The 18,951-nt window shown below is 47.2% G+C and overlaps 1 protein-coding gene across 4 annotated transcripts in view; it reads left to right on the forward strand.

Annotated features, from left to right (window-relative positions):
* LOC149372270 (fatty acyl-CoA reductase 1-like) overlaps nucleotides 1-18,951 on the forward strand; it is an 89,702-nt gene that overhangs the window by 48,555 nt on the left and 22,196 nt on the right. The window contains exon 1 of one of the 4 annotated variants that reach the window (XM_089566698.1): nucleotides 7,071-7,377. The exons of the other annotated variants lie outside the window; for them this stretch is intronic. The gene's annotated coding sequence lies outside the window, so the exon portion shown is untranslated. Of the gene's footprint in view, nucleotides 1-7,070; nucleotides 7,378-18,951 lie in introns of those variants that run through there. 4 annotated transcript variants of the gene reach the window in all.

The following is an 18,951-nucleotide window of genomic DNA, read 5'->3' on the forward strand; positions in this document are numbered from 1 at the left end:
TTTCGTCATTCCTTGGGCTATTTGTATTCGTGTAAGGTTCTGGGGTCGGGCAAGATAAAGTAGAGGAGCAGAGGAGGCTGTAGCCAACAGTGGTGGTCGTGCGTTTGCGGGCGAGATGCGTATACGGTGTCCCCTCGGTAACGACATTAGCATATATGAATTGAAAGAAATTCCCGATTCAAAGCCGCCCGGGGCGGAAAGGTCGCGCGCATGCGCAAAATTATACTTGCACATCGTGTTTTTAGAATTGACGTCACACCCGGTAATTAATGCAAATCTTTAGCGCGAACTGATAACTGCCATTTTGGCTCTCTTGCGCCATTTGCTGCCATGAGCGGGCTTCTGAGACCGTATATATATATCACTGCAAAAAAATTTGCACCCTTAAGGGTGCATTTCCGTGTCTATAACTCGCACCCTTGCACCCTCCCAAAAGGGTGCAATGTAGGCTTGTCATACCCATAGTAAGGGTGGGATAGTTGGTGTTGCACCATTTTCCTGACCGCTTTACAGTTTCATAGGTTTTGATTGCTTTAAAAGGCGCTGATCAATTTTTTGGGGGGTGCACTCTTGGAGAAAAGCTAAGCATTCTCAACGAAAAGCTGCTGACGACATGTCTAACTTTGCACTACAGTTACGGCATCACGAACTATAATTATACTTCCCAGATGTGTCTTTCTTTGAGGTGTTTCTGAACGTGTTTGCCGTGGAGTCACATTTGTGATGTCTTCATGTTGTTCACGGCGTGATTTTTCTGAATGTATTAAAAAAATGAGCTTGCTAAAGGAGGCCAACCTTCAGCAAACTCGTTCGCACAGTAAAACAATGCTATAATGTGCCAGCCACGTATATTTGCCAAAGGAACATAAACAGGTATAAGCGTAACTGGAATGATTCATACAAAGCTACTGAGGTAACATGGTTCACAGAACATAGCACTGCTGCGCGCACCACTTACTTGCCATGACGCGCGTATACTCTCTCCAAGTTTGTACATAGGCAATTTCAGCAAGCCCCTATTTGGAGTCAGTGATGCTTTGCACTTCAGCTAAAATAATTGAGTTAATTATCACATTATGAGGGCGCAAATCGCAGTCATAGCTGTTTGCATCAAGGCTGCAGCTGTCACTTGATGAAAAGCTCAAATAGCTCACAATATTTTAAAAGCACGCTCGATTGAACTACTGCAATGTTGTTCAACAAGCCAAAGAACACCCGTACACCCTTACGCACCCTTGCAACCGAAGGAGCTGCAACACCCTTGCACTGGTGCAACTTTCAAGGGTGCATGGGTGCTTTAACGGTGCTAAGTGCTCAGCGCACCCTTTTTTCAAAAAAAGAAAAATAAGGGTGTGGAAAGGGTGCAGCCATGAGCGCTACACCTTTAAGGGTGCAAATTTTTTTACTGTGCACCGGTGCAACTTTGAAGGGTGCATCGGTGCATTAAGGTGCTAACGCGCCCAGCGCACCCTTTTTCAAAAAAAAAAAAAGAGAAAGAAAGTAAAGGGTGTAGAAAGGCTGCTGTCATTAGCGTTAAAACTTTAAGAGTGCATTTTATTTTTTTTTTACTACATACTGTACAAGGTGGTGTCTGGCTGTGCAGAACAGTCTGGAGGCCAGGTACGCAAAATAGACCGCTGACACTGCTTACCTGTTACCCACGCTTTGGTTATACAGTGACGTCAACTGTATAACCAATGCCTTAAATGTTTCATCGGAGGCAAGAGCGTATCCTGTATAGTTGCGCTGCGTTTTTAGTTATGCTGCGCTGCTTGGCTAGCAAAACAGTTTTCCTTGAATATATTAGTAACCGCGAACGTGCCGCAATGAATTTCATTTTAATTGCAAATATCTATATCTGGCACAGACGCCAATGGCACGAGTGTATTTCAGAGGCCCTTTTAGTGAACAACGTGTACCAATTCAGTTCCTTCGAGTGCGTCAGTTATACATAGAGCCTTTCGTTTTGGGCAAAACCCGGTTCTGGCACCCCGAACACATTTCCTAAGAATCGGGTTAAACTCGTTATCTCCCCTAAAGTACCCCTTCTAGAGAAAAATCAAGGGTAAGGGATTGAGGGGCTCGTTAAGATATACGTATATGTAAAAGGGAATATTGAACGTACGTTTTCTTTAAAAAAAAAAAAAATCAGAAGACACCGGGACATTTATGTGCTTATTCCAGAGGAGTGTTCGTTAAAATGTTGATCCTAAACCTCTCTTAACGCTTGTTATTCATGACGTGACTTAATTTAAGGATATATTCGTAAAGTAACTTTTAGGAGCGATGGTTCACTACATGTGTACCGACCAGGTATTTATTCGGCATCCTGTATCAAGCACTGTCGGCACTAACCGCGTCCCGCTCCAGGGTATTGCCCGTTTAAAATAGCCTCTGTGATGCTTAATAACCATTTTCGCAGTGTGCAAGAAATGCAAGTATTGCATGCAGCGAAGTTTTGCGTAGGAGAATGATAGTTTACGAGACAAAATAATTGCAGTAAATGAGAAAAAAAAACATCATTTCGTGGGCAGTTTCTTTTTTATGCCCAACCTGTCACTCCCCTATTGTTTGTGAAATACTGAGCAAAAAAAGGGGGGGGGGGAGCATTTGTGTCCCGCACGAAAATGAGCGCTTGTAGTAAATTGTATTTTGCTGCAAAAAAAAAAATGGACCCGAAAAAAACCCTAATGATGGAAAATTTCGCTGAATTGCCCGATTCGTACCTAAATTGAGCGCTGTTATCTTGAACACTGGTCTGTTAACAAAGAAATTTTCTGTATTCGCCTGTGAAAACATATCGTTTGACTGTGTACAGCAGCACAAAAAGAGAATTAAAATATAACTTCAGTGTGCGGGACTTTCTTTACACTTTCTGAATTAATATCGAACTAGAATTTGTTAAACCCGCTTGCCGACGAAATGAAAGCTCACGCGATCGACGGTCAAAACATTTTCACGGCTACAAATTAAAGGGACCGACAACTGACCAACACTTCTATGCTTGACAGTATATTTGATTGAAATCAAAAGACTGTGCCTTACATTGCCAGGACCAGCCATGGTATGGAAATCATTGAGGGCTTGTAAGTTTGATTCGGCGCAGAAAACGGCTTAAAATTAGACGAGGCCACGATCTGGTGTGAAATTTTGTACACCGTCGTTGTATCCCACTATGCAATCACGTGTCGGCATGCGCATAAACTTGGCTGTTGGTAAAGATAATTTTTTTCGCTGCTCAGATGTTTTTGTTAAATTTTATTAGACGTTGCCCTCTCTTCAGTGCGTCTTTTGTTATAAAGGAACAATGTTGAAATGCGGTGCCATCGCTTCGACAAGTGGAACGGCGGTACATCGGTGTATATATATATATACAAATAGGGTTTCCCAGCTTACTTGGACCATAAATTAAAAAAAAAACCTAAGCGTTCTTCAGAACTGAAAATGCGTGGATGTTGTTAGGGGTGATCTAAAGTTATAAAACTATTTTTTTGCTCGACCTACTTGAATAATTTAGTTGGGATAAATTCATTAACTTTTTAAATATAGCTTGAAACATTCAGGCGCCAATAGGAAAGCTGTGGAGCTCCTCAAATATTGTCCAATCCAGGCACTTTCAACGAGATAGGCTTAGCGTGGTCGTTTTTGTTCTCGAAAAACGAAAGCCCGCGGAGTTTAAAATATACCACGTGACAGCGCGATTCGTGCGCCCTCATCCGTGCTTTGTAAAAGCATCGCCCGCGCCGTGCCTTCTCTTCGCCGAAGAGAAAGGGCCTCAACCTTCGCTTGGCTCTGGCATTACCTGCAGCGGCTGGCGACGGCGCTCCGAAAAAGCGCTGCTTCAGCAGCCGCTCGCCGGTGTCGCGGAAGAGCACAATTATCGCCGCAGAAACGGGAGCCGCGCTTTCTTTCAATTGCCGCCCGAACCCACTGGCGCTTATCTTGGAACGAAGCGCAACGTGAAGCTTTGTCGTGGGCGGCACGAAAGGAGCGAAGAGAGCGATGTTTTTCACTAAGCACGAATGGGGGCGCTGTAATTGCGGCACATTCGGGCGCATGGAGTGACCTGTCACGTGGTATTTTTTTAACTCCATGGGCTTTCGTTTTTCCCGAACAAAAACGACCACGCTAAGTCTATCTCGTTGGAAGTGCCTGGGCTGGACAATATTTATGCAGCTCCACAACTTTCCTATTGACGCCTGAACGTTTCAAGCTATATTTAAAAAAGTTAATTTATTTATATCGACTAATTATTCAAGTAGGTCGAGCAAAAAATGGTACTGTAACTTTAGATAAAGCCTAATGACATCCACGCAATTTCAGTTCTGAAGAACGCTTATATATATATATATATATATATATATATATATATATAATATAGTCGTTTGTAGCTTCGGCCGCTGGACCGGCCTTCGTCAGAAAAAGCGCGAATGCTTAACAGCGTCATATATTTAGGTTGGCGATGTCAACATGGCATGAAAATAGCAAAAACAGAAATATGTAGTCCGAAAAAGGCGCGTGGCGAAGCCCTAACATAAAACTGCCATGGCGTAAACAAGATGTGATTACATATCGTGATTCCAGGTCAGGGATGCTTAAAAAAGTAATCAGTGGAGGCGAAATGCATGTGGCGGAATGCAAACATAGCACAATGCGATGCCAATGTCCCGCACAATGCCACAGTGCCCAGTGCCCCGGACATTCAACCTCAGTGAGTTCCCAACATGCCAGCCACCCGTCCACCTTGTGACCTCGAGCGTACCTAGAGCTTGGAAAAGCGCTAACATTATCTTAATTCATAAGAAAGGGGGCGTCAAGGACTTGAAGAATTTCAGACCAATCAGCTTATTGTCTGTTGCCTACAAGGTATACTTACTAAGGTAATCGCTAATAGGGCCAGGACAACCGTAGACTTCAATCAGCCAAATGATCAGGCAGGTTTTCGTAAAGGATGCTCAACAATAGACAATATTCACACCATCAATCATGGGATAGACAAGTGCGCAAGCTATAACCAACCTCTATATATAGCCTTCATTGATTATGAGAAAACATTTGACTCAGTGGAAACCTCAGCAGTCATGCAGGCATTGCGGAATCAGGGTGTAGAAGAGTCTTATGTGAAAACGCTGGAATACATCTACAACGAATGCACAGCTGCCATGTCACTTCATAAAGTCAGCAATAAAATTTCAATAAGGAAGGTGTCAGGTAGAGAGACACGATCTCGCCAATGCTATTCACCGTCTGATTACAGACCTTTTCTGAGGCCTGGATTGGGAAGAATTTGGGGATAAGAGTTAATGGAGAATGCCTGAATAATTTGCGATTCGCTAATGACATTGCCTTGCTGAGTCACTCAGGAGATGAGCTGCAAAGATCAATGGGTTAGACAGGCAGGACAGAATGATGGTAGGTCTTCAAATTAACATGCAGAAGACCAAAGGAATTTTCAACAGTCTCGCAAGGGAACAGCAGTTCACAATTGGTAGCGATGTGCTGGAAGTGGTAAGGGAATACATGTACTTGGGGCAGGTAGTGACCGGCTGATCCGGATCGTGAGAGGGAAATAACTAGAAGAATAAGAATAGAGCGCATATGGCAGGCTCTCTCTCTCTCTCTCTCTCTCTCTATATATATATATATATATATATATATATATATATATATATATATCCTCCCTTTTCAAGCATCGGGGATGATTTCTTTAAAAAAATAATTTGTTGTGTTCATTAGTGAAAAATTAATAGTTTAATTATTTTAAAGGTACTTGATCAGAAAGCAGAAGTAAACAACCACATGACTCCGGTGGGATCCGAACCCACGACCTCCGACTTGCTCTTCTTTTACGCGTTTCTTTGTAAATTTTCTCATCCTCGCTTGTACTAAATCATTTCGATTCAAGAAAGAAATCTGCTTTTGCGAAATTTCATAGCGCACAGTTTTGATTTTTTTTTCTCGACGCCATTTGACCCAACCGGCAGACATGACGTTGCTGACGCCGCAACTGAGCGAAGCCGTCCCGATAAGGAGGTTACCTTGAAGGAACGCGATGATACACCTACAGAGCTCCCTGGCTTGCAATGTTTGGGCTATAACTCTTCTGCTCCGGTGCGAGCCAAGAATAGCTTATCCCAGCGCGAACCAACGCAAATGCGACGCAAGCGTACATCGAGGAAACGAGCGATTACGTCGCAGTTTCCCGGCATGAGTCATCCTTCCGGTTAGGCTTCGTGTGCGCATCCCGAATGCTTATGTAGCTCGCCTTCTCGTACGGAAACAAAAAGAGTGCGTGTGTGTGTGTGCGGGGGGGGGGGGGGGGGTAATGACGCATAGCGGGACCGTATAATGTATGCAATTAGTAACTGTACAGCAGAACGGAGGTGGTTCACGCGTCCAGCACTGAAAGATTGCAAGATTTGTTGTCGAACTCGCGACAAAAAGAAACTGGTAGAAAAAATTGGCAGTGGTTTAGCTCTGGTTAAACCTGGAGGATTGGGAAAGCAATGAGGAGAAAGAGAGAGAGAGAGGCGATGGACAGCGCGCGGCAGCGGCGGCGGCCCCGGCACGCTAGCTATGCGCCGCTACTGCGCATGCGCAACTGACGAGCGCGGTGGCGGCACCTCTTGAGTCACCCGCGCAGCGACGGCGGTTGCTCGCCAGTTGTGCGCCGTTCTCGCACATGCGCAGTAGTATGCCCTTGCGTCAGCTTCGCGAAATGGCTCGGCGACTCGCATAGTGTTGCTTTCGCAACGAAAGTGAGACGAAATAAATTTGGCCTATTTCTTTCATCTGAGTGCGTTGATGTCGCGTTCTCTGTGCTGAGGGGAAGACAGCCATCAACTGCGCCTGTAGTTGCAGTACGTTACCGACCTGCCCCGTATACCCAGCCGGATAACTCGGATCCGATTACCGCGTTCGAACAAAAGCTGGACATTTCTACCGAACACGTAATACACGCGTAACGTACGTGTGTACACAATAGCCGAACGGCGACGTAATAACGTCGTGCGAGCGATTTGCGTAATCGGCCGAAAGAATGGGAGGTATTCACGTGACGTTGCGGACGCCATTTTGTGTTTCAGCGCGTATACATTCAGCGATGCAAGCCGGAGCAGGCGTGGTGATGAGCCTTATAAACAGGAATGCGATGTTTTCGCTGTGCTGCATGTACCGCAAAATGGCTGCCACTGTTACGACAATGCACGCATACACCCTGTACGTCTTATTTTCTGCCGGGCATATAGACTTACGCCAGAGACTGTACGGGATGCACATGGAGAAAAAAAGCCCCAAGGACGTGCGAACGGCGATCGCGGCGTATTAGGTGCTGCATCTGCCTATGACTGCCTGATTTCACTACCGCATGTGAAGCAGGTGAGTCGAACTTCTTGATCCGCAAGTCCGGTATCGAGTAACCGGATTTTAACAGAACTATGTGCTTCGGTTCCCACTCATGCGTGTTAAAGACTTTCTTTCTCCGTAATACATTCGAGATTAAAACCTACTGTTTGGTCTTCTTCTGTAAGAACTTAATTCAACAAGGAGGGCAGCAACAGCAGCGGAGTCCTCTCATCGGCTTAGAAGGTCAAAGTTGTAGGGCAGTTGGTATCTCATAACAGTTATGAATAACCGCTAGAAACGCGGGACGGAGGCCCAGTAGACAATCACACGAGACGCCTTGTGTTGTCCGCTGCGGCTCCGTAACGTTTCCTTTCTCCTATCGGCTTCTCGAGAACTCTCTCGTCTCCGTCAAGGATTCCTTGCCAGGAAATGGGTCTTGTCTTTCAAGAGCACAATCGAGGCAAAAATCTGCTTGCGGTGCACTACTCAGAAACAGCAACAAAAACTCAGTAGCTCCCATGTTTTGCTTTGTTGCGTTTTCCTCGTCTTCTTCTTTTTGGCCCCCTTTGACGCGCTAGAGGGCTTCAAGGAGGACCGTTCGCCGTGAAAAAGCGGTTCCCTTTTAGCAGCCGTTACTGCCGCTAACCGCTTTAGGCACCGCGAGAGCCTCTTCCTGAGTTTGTTTCGCGGTGGCGGGAAAGCTGTGCGCTGTACAAAAGGAAATCTTGAGGAGCGTTTTTTTTTTTATCTCCGTTTTTTCCTTCGCGGGGTAAACGAGCTAAGCGCATTTGCGCTTGGGTCTGTCCTTTGACGAGCACAGTGGAAGACACTTGGACTGAGATCCAGATTAGCACTTAGTCTGAATAAGTCATTCTAACAACAATAGCGAGGGCTGATTCGCTGATCCGCTGAATCTGCTATTTTGCAAAGCAGCCTATTACAGGTGGCTTTTCAACAGCAGTACTTCTAACAGCAACGTGAAAATACGAAATACAGAAGATACTAGTGTGACAGGAGACGCTTACGCGCTTACAACTAAAATCGTAAGTGTTAGGTCGTATACACTCTAAACTCGAATACGCCTATGGGAGTAAAAATGGGTTAAGCTGTCCTCGACCGCACTCCCTTTTATAAAAGGGTGTGTGCCAAGGGATAGTTTTCTCCCTTTTCGCTCCTTTCTGCTTTGTAGCTGTAGCGCTTCTCGCGTCACTCCCATTCTTATACCCCTTGTCGCGCCGCTGCTTGTAATATGTCGAACCTTTACAGACTGTCCAGAGTTTCCATTTTATTGAAATTTCCGGTGGCAGTTCATTCAACTGTTGAATTTTAGCTAATAATCAATGAATTCTCACGTGGTAATAAGGCGCGGGGACACGCCACAGAGTAGCGTGTTCCTTATTAATTTCTGTCTCGTGAGGATTCAAACGCCCACTGGAACGTCAGCACACTGCCGGCTCTGTATTTCGCCTCCATCGAAATACTTCGGCTGCAGAGGGGATTAACCTCCAAATTGTCGGGCTCACTAACAGCAGTTGAGAGTTGCGTTCTAATAAGCAGAGTTAACCGTCCTGTCATTCACATATTTTCTTTATAATGTAAATTTTTCCGTTTCACTTTCATTTGTCCGAATATCCCACAGCCATCGAAACCGGCGACTGCAGGAGAGGAGTTTATTTCGACCTATTGGCTCCGCTGCAGACATCTAACGATTACGGTCAGGGCATATCTAATTACCCGTCCTCATGCCAGAAAGAACCAGGACGCCAACAACAACAAAAAGGTGTATTTGCGTGTTTTTTTTCCTTTGGTAGGGGGGGGGGGGGTGCGATAAGGGACAAGGATGTCAGCTGAATCCAGTTACTTTTGTTCACTGTAAAAATCGATCATGTAGTTGACGTTTGTATACGGCAGCAACTTATTTATTGCCTTGAAAATCGTGTAAAAAAGTTTTTCCTGCCACTTGATTCAAACTTTTGACGTGAAGACCGAGAAGTACTCTGTGATCATCGTTTTGAAGTGAGTAGGGGTGTAGCCTATAGCCTCAGGGATCCGCAGACGGAGAACTGTCTTCGCGCACCGCAGTTTGTTTTCGACAATGGCCGGGGGTGGCGACACCTGTATGTAATTTTTGTACCTTTTCTGGCTTACTGAGAGACCTCAGTTTTTCGTGAAAGCAGTGCACTTGTCATGCGGTAGTCTATCGATACAGGCTAACTTCAATTTGTCCTCAGTGTTCCCCTTAGCATGAACATGAAGCAAGTACAAACTGACGAGCGAGCACTTTCTGAAAGTCCTGAGCTCATACGACTGTCGCAACTATTGTGTTTAAAGTGAACCTTTACGTGGACCTTCCTGGCTACGCATTACTTATAGCCATTATATCATTGGCTATAAGTGATATAAGTTGCTGTGTCGCCAACCGCCGCAGGCAGCAAGTCCGTGACGTCATCTCAAGCGATAGCATCTACCTATTGCCCGTGGCGTCATCCTGAGAGGATATATAAACGACGCTCGTGAAATAAAACCCGTTCATTTTGCTTGTGTTACCGAGAGGGTCAATCGGAACACAACAGTGGCGACGAAGGTTACGCAGTAGCGGGCGGTGCCCTTGAAGCGCGGCTACTAATAGCGGACGTAAAGGCGATGGCGCCGGGGCAAGCGCCTGCCTTCAACGAGGAGGAAGGGGGCTGGTCCGCCTACAGGGTACGCTTGGAAGCGTATTTTGAAGCTCAGGAAATCACGGATACGGCAAAACAACGAGCTCTTCTGGTCGCCGCGCTATCCAACAGCGCTGTCTAGGTTCTCCAAGGCCGGTGCTACTCTAAGAGCGTCAACGACCTCCAATACAGCGATGTCGTCGGGCATCTACAGAGCTATTATGAGCCACAAGTCAACGAAACAGCATGCAGTTACCGATTTTTCACGTGAATACAAGCAGAAGATGAGAGTGTTCGGGATTTCACAGCCGCACTTCGCCGCTTGGCCGAAAACTGCAATTTTGGAACGATGCTGGACCGCATACTACGCGACCGCATAGTATGCGGTGTTCGGGACGATGACGTAAGACGTCACCTGTTGACCCGCGGCCCGCTGTCGTTAAAGGAAGCAGAAGACTTCATCATTGCTGCTGAGGCCGCTGCGGAAAACGCTCAGCATATGCGGACACTGCCCTCCCTCGAGTCAGACACAACCAGTTTCGTCCGATCGGCTCGCTGACGTTCGAAGTCTATAGTAAACCAAACGGGCGGTCTCACGATGAGCCCCGGCCGTGTACCCGATGTGGCGCTTCCTCGCACCAAGTAGATGTTTGCCGCTGTCTCGGAGCATTGTGTCATCGGTGCCGAAAACGCGGCCACTTAGCACGAGCCTGTAGAACGTCGGACGAAGCCACTGAGGGTAGGCGGGCATCATACTTACTTTCTCAAAGTCAGCAAGGTGGTTCTAGGGAGTGCGAATTTTTGCACACACTGATTGCGCATCAAGCGACGGACAGCGTACACGTCAAGCCTATTATTCTTCTCCAAATAAGTTGGAACGGAGTTCCGCTCACTATGTTGGTAGACACGGTGGTGTCGCAAGAACCGGCGCTTTGCACTGCTAGATCTCAGGTGGGCCTGCAGTAGATCAAGCAATGCAAAGCGCCGGTTCTTGCGACAGGGTGCGGACGAGATGTTTTGTAGCAAAAATTTCCTTTAGCGAATGGCTCTTGCTGAAGTTAGCCGGGAATGAGGTGGGGGGCTTCTCCGGTCCCCCTTCGGATACGTGCCTGGAGGTGCCCATGAGTAGGTCGGAGAAGACATGACCACAGTCGTCATGAAATAATTGATCACAGTTCTTCATTGAAAGGAGGAGGTGGTTAACTATTAGTGGAGTCAGAATTGCAAACATAAGCGGTCAGGTTGAGTCCCATGGGAAGCATTGCACATCTCATTTTCTCTTCATCGTCTGTAAAGCTATTCGTTCTTTTCTGTTTTTTCTTTTCTTTTATACAGGGGTGCGCACTCCGTGCCGAGTTGCTAACCACTCTTGCATGCGTGGCAATTATTTAACGCAAAATATTCCCCTCAAAGCGATAACAGCTAGCGAAATCGCCGACAACGAAATCGTCCTATAAACGCCGTATGCGTTCGTGTGGCACGATTCCCGATATCGTCTGTGTGCGAAATTAATAACGCAATTTGAATAGAAACAGCGCAGTAGGCGGGACCAAGAAGAGAGAATACACAGACACAGGCGCTGTGTCTGTGTGTTCTCTCTTCTTGGTCCCGTCTACTGCGCTGCTTCTATTCAAATGATGTACCAACTAGCCCGGCTTATTCCTCTCTTGGTAATAACGCAAGTCTGCTTGATTGGAGAAGAGGGCAAGAGCATTAGTCTTCAAAGACTATAAATAAAGTTTATTCTCTCTCTTGCTTGATCTGGGCATTGTATCCCTTGACTTGACGCGGGCATACGCGGCGGATGTTTGTAGCGGACGGGGCATGGAACTGATCGGGGTGCCGCAGCGATGAGATCAGTACCCATCTATACTCCGACGGCGCGGCATGTAGGGAAGAGAGTATCGGCGAAGTGGCGCTGGCTCGCTGCATCCTGCCCGGCCTACGCGGATGCATTTGTCCCACTCTATCTGCTGCCGAGACCAGATGGAGTGCTGCGGGCCGCGGCCGCGCTGAAAGCGGCTGACACAATAAACCCGAGTTACGGGCGTGTGCGTCGCAGATATTATGGGGGAGTTGCCCCACGTTGGACGTACTACATTCACGCCGGTGTTGCTTACGTTACGCGCACCCATTCAGCTCGTGTTCGCAGGGACGCACCAACGTACTATCGGGGACAAAAGTGGTATACTCCACGCGGGGGGAGCCGCAGCAGCCGAAAACTGCGGCATTTTGGCGAGCTAAAGCACGAAACATTGAAGCGAGCCAACCGGCACGCCTGCTGATCATAAAGGTCACTCATTGGCTGTCTCGATCACAGATTCCGCCTGTAGATGGCGTTGCATACGCAGTTTTCCGTAGCTCCGGCTCCCGCCGCGTGGAGTATACCACTTTTGTCCCCAATATACATGAACACACTTCTGTTTTTTTTTTTTTCCAGTCAGTTTTATCGCCCTATAGCTGAGCGGATCGTTTACACCGTCGCTTCACGGGACTCGCTGCCAAATTTAGCGTTCCTGCTACACACGATTAATCACCAATGATCGTGACCACGAAAGTGCTCAGTACTGTTCTCGACACTGCACCTTAATATCTAAAAAGTTATTTGTCAAGTCTAACCCTATGACACGCCATTTTCTGTTTCCATCGAAATGAAGTATTTTTTCCGCCTATATAGATTTTTATAGTTTTATGGGGTTGAACGCGTCCCAAAGCGACCCAGGCTATGTGGGACGCCGTAGTGAAGAGCCCAGGAGGATTTCGACCACCTAGAGTTCTTTAACGTGCACTGACAACGCACAGTGCACGGGCCTCTAGAATTTCGCCTCCATCGAAATTGGACCGCCGCGGCCGGGATCGAACCCATGTCTTTCGGGTCAGCAGCCGAGCATCATAACCACTAATACACCGCGGCAGCCCTCTTTCCGCCTGAATATATCATATCCAAGCATTAAGAAAGACATTTTGTTAGACTGCCTGCAAGATACTTGCGGTTGGGTTTTTATTATTATTATTATTTTTTTTTTTTTTGCAGGGATAAGTGTTGTAAAGGATGAAAATTGCAACATCGAAGTGCCGCTACTTATCAAGTAACCATCCGAAGGATCGTGGAAATAATTTCTATTTCGAAATTTCGAAGCTTCACATTACGCTTAAAACTGCAAAAAAAAAAAAATTATTACTACTGTTCACAAAACATATCTGAACAAAAATGGCGGGCGGCGTGGCATATCCCGCTCACTGTTTCGCAAAATATTTACGGTGTTCGTTACATGGCCAAAAGAAAAAAACTGCTTATTTACGAGAATAAGAATGCGAAAATCACCTGAAACAAAGAAATCAGGCGCAACCCGACCCCAGAAAATGCGGAGAGTTCGATTTGTACGCAGTTGTCTACACCCTTCCAATTTTTTAACGGTATCACGCGAGCATCGACCGTTCGCTTGATCAGCGCCCTATGACGGAACGAATCGGCAAACTCGCCGAGAGTTGCCGCATGCGCACGAAGGCCAGGTCACCATAGAGTTTCTTACTATTACCTAGAGGGAAAGCTGGCAAGCCGTCTATGGGAGTTTGCATGGAGACCCCACGTGACCACCTCAGCCACCATGGGCGCTCAAAGCATCATGGGGCGGTGAGCTACTTGTTGCGGAACTGTAACTTTTGGCCAAAAAATAATAAAAAAATAAAGCTGTTTGATAGCTACAAACGTCCTAACATTCAATATCTTGTCTAATGATTGCAACAAACGAGCAGAAAAGCATTTAAGTGCAAAGTTTGCCTAAAATAAGACATGACTAGCTTTCCTATTGGCCAAGGGATGAACACTAAAAAAACTAATATTTCGTAATTAACAGGCGCACTTTTAAAAGTAAATATGTTTTCAGAAAAAATGTTGTTGTTTAGATACTTTAAGAGGTTTTTTAATGGCATTTCGGAAGAGTAAAACCTTTTATTGGCGTCGTGTGTCGTCGCGTCTTCACTACTATGGCTTTTGCACACTGCTATCGCGCGAAAGTCGTCTGCGCACACACGAACTACGTTTTCGGAATGAAACGCCTTAGTACTGTCACTCTGTGTTCCCGAAAAACTACGACTGTGCCGCAACAAGTAGCTCACCGCCCCATGATGCTTTGAGCGTCCATGTTGGCTGAAGTGCAGCGCCGCCAGCTTTCCCTCTAGGTAGTAGTAAGAAACTCTATGCAGGTCACGGTGACCGTCGTCTGCTAGGCTGTTCCAGGAGTTGCGCGCAACCCCGACCCTTTCCTTCGACAGTAATACTGCTGGCATACGCGCCGCCGTTATTCATGAGAAGCCACGTGCCGCCCAGCTGCAAACAGATTTACTCAGCGTGTCTCGAACGAACCTTGCGATAAATCTTTCGTTTGCTCTTGTTTTGTTTGCAGTTATATGCGGATATGGCTCTGGCCCACGATTTTGATAAGCGGGAGATAAAAAATGACAGGTAGAGCGGTAAGCGAAGGAAAGGGTCGGGGGCAGTGCGCAGCTCCAGGAACAGCCCTGCAGACGACGGCCGCCGCGGCCTGGGTTTCGTGCGCATGCGGCAACTCTCGGCGAGTTTGCCGATTCGTTCCGTCATTGGGCGCTGATCAAGCGAACGGTCGATGCTCGCGTGATACCGTTAAAAAATTAGAAGGGTGTATATAGCGTGTCAAACAGCGCAGCCCCAAGTTACTTCCTTTCGTTGCGGGAACAAGTTCTGTCTGCATAGTCAATTCACTTTTGAAGCCTCCGTCGACCCGCTGTTGTGTATATCGTCATCGTCACGTGACAATATGGTGCTGGGCAATCTAGTAATGAGCTTTGGAAAACATGGTATATTTGTCCGGTAGAGCGAAACTGCATCGACGTGAAGCGTAGCGTAGGAAAAAGAGCTGCACTAAGTACGGCTCTTCGTTCGGCGAACTTTCGCTCGACCGCAGGTGTACTGCACGGGCTATGGTCGAGTTGTTTTGCTGCTCAATAATATAGGCCGTGAGAACTGTTGTGCTTCGCGCGGGACGTCCTGCGGCACGTGCAGTGCAGGGACCGTTGTCTCCGGAAACGGGGTAGCCTTCGTATTTCCGCCACGTGCGTTGTCCGTGTACCGCTGCTCTTGTCGAAGAGGTGGAGCTGTTCTTTTTTCCAGCTGATTGTTTTCATGACTCGTGGCTACATAAAAGAATGCTGCACTCTTTTTGATCAGCCGTATGATCGCGGTTGTAGTTTTAACCAGAGAAAATTATCGCAACTTTTTTTATCCCCCCCCCCCCCTTTTTTTTTTAAGTTACCTAGTCAGTCAGTGTAGGGAGACATTCAGCTGGACAGAAGCACTTCCCATTCGAAATAAGAAAAATACGTCCTCTGTGCGTCCCCGACATTTTCTTCTTTTTTTAAGTCCTCTTTCTGCTGTCACAGCGTCCGCATTTATTTATACAACAGAGTAGAAGCCTCACCGGAGCAAAAAGTCTGTGGCGACCGTACGGCGTTGTCCAGAAAAATGTTTATTGGTTGGCGGGCAGCGACGTCATCAGTGACGTCTCCAGAGAGGAGAAATTTTATTGGCTGGAATGACATGACGTCACTAGACGGGAGAATGCCCATTGGCTGGAGGGAAGTGACGTCGCCAGACAAGGTTTCTCTGTCTAAAGTCACCAGGAAGCAGGTGGTGTACGGGAAAAGCTCGTGAAGAGAAACCTGGGGTTTCCCAAGCCCCACCAGTCACTTCTGGCAAAGGCATGAAGTTCCAAAAGCTGTTGCATTGCCAACGCCTACACATAATGGAAGTAAGTGTGCCTGTGTGTTTTCTTGTTTTTTTTTTTCGAGCGTTCGGCCTTCAGCATCGCAATGCACGAAGCCACCGCAGAGCTGCTCTTTTTTTTTTTTTTTAATCTTCGTTTCTGTCACTTTCTGGCAAGCTGGTTTCGCCGCACGCTTGCATGCTCTGCAGTGTAGCTCGTCAATAGGAGCAAATGAAAGCCGGTATAATTGCCAACTGGAAACGGGCGTTAATATTTAAGTTTATAGCACGTGCTGCCGTCCCGCCGGACGTTAGCGGGACGGCACGCTTTAGCGCATGCGTATAGCGTGCGCCATCTCTTGGCAGGCGCTGTAACAGCAACACTCCAAGACACGGTGCTCCAACAGAACACAGACGCTTGCGTAATGCGGTGCGATACAAGCGCGCGAAGGCAAACATGCAGAGCCATTGAGCCCTACAGCCGAGGAGTGCGCGAAAAGGCGGAACCGCTGTTATCGTGCATGATAAAACGGCCTTCGCTCGATCGCGTACACGCGCGCGCGTTCTCCCCTTCTGCGCGTGAATGGGCACCGACGCGGAATCGCGCACCGCATGAGGTGTTGCGTTATTCGCAGCGGGCATCTGTGACCGTCGCCGCATAACCTTTATGCCCTTATTCGATAGGTGCGTGATGAACTCGGTCACTGCGGGCGCCGCGCCAAGAATATTCGTGCCGGCTTCTTCTTGGTCGGCATTTGCGACAGAATCGGCTGTACATGTCACGTTTGTGCGTGCGTGCTTTCTTTATGAGCGGGGCGGGGGAAGATGCTGTCTTTTCCTTGTCTCTGATGCCTCTGTCCGTTTTGCTGGCTCGCTGGAAGGTGTGTTCGGCTTAAACCGGTAGAGCACATTCAGCGCTCCCGACACTCGAACAGCCGTACGTCATCATGCTGCCTCATGCGCTGCGCTTGTGAACGGGCGCTTAATTCTGCTCTTGAAATAATTCCCGGCCAATATAGTTTGCGTTTAATTTTCGGTGACACAAATGAGAGACATGCTAAAGCAACTGGGGCTGTCGTCAGTAACGAGGGCTTGAAACAAATACATGCAGGAATTAAACGCTTTGCCAATTCATGGAGTTTTGTGAAATCCCTTGTGTGATGAAATTTTATGAACAAAGCAACGTGGCTTTAGGTCCCCATTTTGTAGAGACCCATCATATCGGGTTCACATTTGCCTCTCAGACGCATCTTTATTGCGGAGAATATATGCAATATCGCGTCCTGCTTGTCGTACCGCGACGTTTGCTCCATTTGCTGTAATCGTCATGCGTGAATAGATGTATTATTTTTTAAAGCACATTTCTGTATTGAACCCTACGACATCAATTTTTTTTTTAATTAGTGGGAGTACTGTGCATGAGCTTCATCTTCATGTGGAATTATTAATCGCCGTCTCTCTGCATCTTTTTTCATCTAGAGCGACTGTAGACCGCGCCGCAGAACCACGGTGTCGCAAGATAGTAAAGCGTGATAAAATGAAATTTTTTTGTTGTTTGCAAAAATATATGACAATAGAGTATATTTTTGCGCTCTACAAGATCAAAAATGAAAAACACCAAACGTCAAAGTCGTATATTAATACGGCTGAGACCACTACTTATGGCCACATGTATACTGTAGCTGTGGCCGTCAGAAGCGCTATCGTTTAATGCTGCATATAGCTTGAAGTACGTGCGGCTCAGAGAAAAAAACCAGCAAAATCATCGAAATTTTCATAACGGAATGTTTCGCATTAAATGCTACCTAATATATTTTGGCTCTCTTTTTGTTGCATTAAATATTTTGACGTGCATCTCTGAGGTGCGAAGCGCGAAAGCAGCTCAAAAACACGTAGAAGACGCGACGACGTCTAGTTTTTTTCCGCGTTGAGATACTGAAAAACAGAACAGAAAATTTGCTGAAAAGCAGTAACGAACGTATCGCTGTTACGACGCTTTTCTTAACAGTCAAATTTCGGAAAACTTTGGCATTACTAAAATCTGCTACTGATTTGACACTGTCGAAAAAGTCGCGTTTAATTTAAAACGAAACGAGAGTAAACGTGTGCCCACAGCGACGCGCCTTATATACGCATATGAGTCCTATTGTTTTAACGCTACACGGCGAATATGCTGGCCTAAACCTGACGCAATTAAGCTCCGCCGCCTCCGCTACCGTAATCGCCCATTCCTGCGCTCGCTAATTAGCGCTTTGCTTCCACAAACGCGTAGGCGCGGTCGAGTCTTAATTGGTATCCACGCACCCCGAGATTCGATCGTCGCTGCTCGGTGTATGTACACGACGATCGGCCACCATATGGGCCCAGTGTGAAAAGCCGGCCCCTACACGGGCTCCAGTCACTTGCATGCCCGCTCTCGATACCTGTCTAGTCGGCTCGGAATCGATTTAAGCCTCGCCACGACGCGTCAACTGCGTGCGCGGAGCTTTTAGGCCAACTGAAGAGGGCCGGGGTGTCCCGCACGTGACCTGCGGGAGGCGTTTGAAGCCAGGAAAGGAGGAGGAGGAAGGGGAAGCGACAGTGGAGTCGAAATCGATCTGCACCCTCCCCCCTCTCGAATTTGATATGGGCTCTTACCGCGAGGGGAACGTGATGTCTTGGGCGAGCTGACTTTCAGTGGCGTGACGGCGCGTGCCTCTCCTGTTTCCCCCGGAGAGCACGTGCGAGGCGCGCTGCAAGTCAAGGGCACTTGCACCGCGCCTGTGGAGTCGGTGCGCGCCGCTAGGTTGTCCCAGAATTCACTGCGTGACCTTGAATGAACGGGGGTTGTCTAGAAAAAAAAAAAAAAAAACTGGCGATGTGTGTTGTGGTCCCTGGGTGAGAGGATGGGTGCTGTATATTTAAGTATCACGTTGCGGCTGACTACATATCGAAGGGCGTTCAGCGCTGCCCACCTCATGGTTGACCTTGTAATAAGTGTGAGTGAAAACTGATATTGGCCTTGTCATGCATGTCGTGTCCAACTGTGTTACATTTATTGGCCTGGCATTAAACAATAAATTGCTAATATGGCTGTTGTTTTTGCTATAACCAAGGCTAGCTTAGATCTGGGGGGCTCACGTGGGCTGGACTATATCCCTTGCCGATTTTCGCACCTCAGGGGTGGGGCAATTTTATCTTGGCCACATTTAAACCAGGCGTTTCAAGGAA

This window comes from Amblyomma mixtum, chromosome 1 (assembly GCF_055824585.1).
Source record: "Amblyomma mixtum isolate Tamu chromosome 1, ASM5582458v1, whole genome shotgun sequence".
NCBI classification, from domain to species: Eukaryota; Metazoa; Arthropoda; class Arachnida; order Ixodida; family Ixodidae; genus Amblyomma; species Amblyomma mixtum.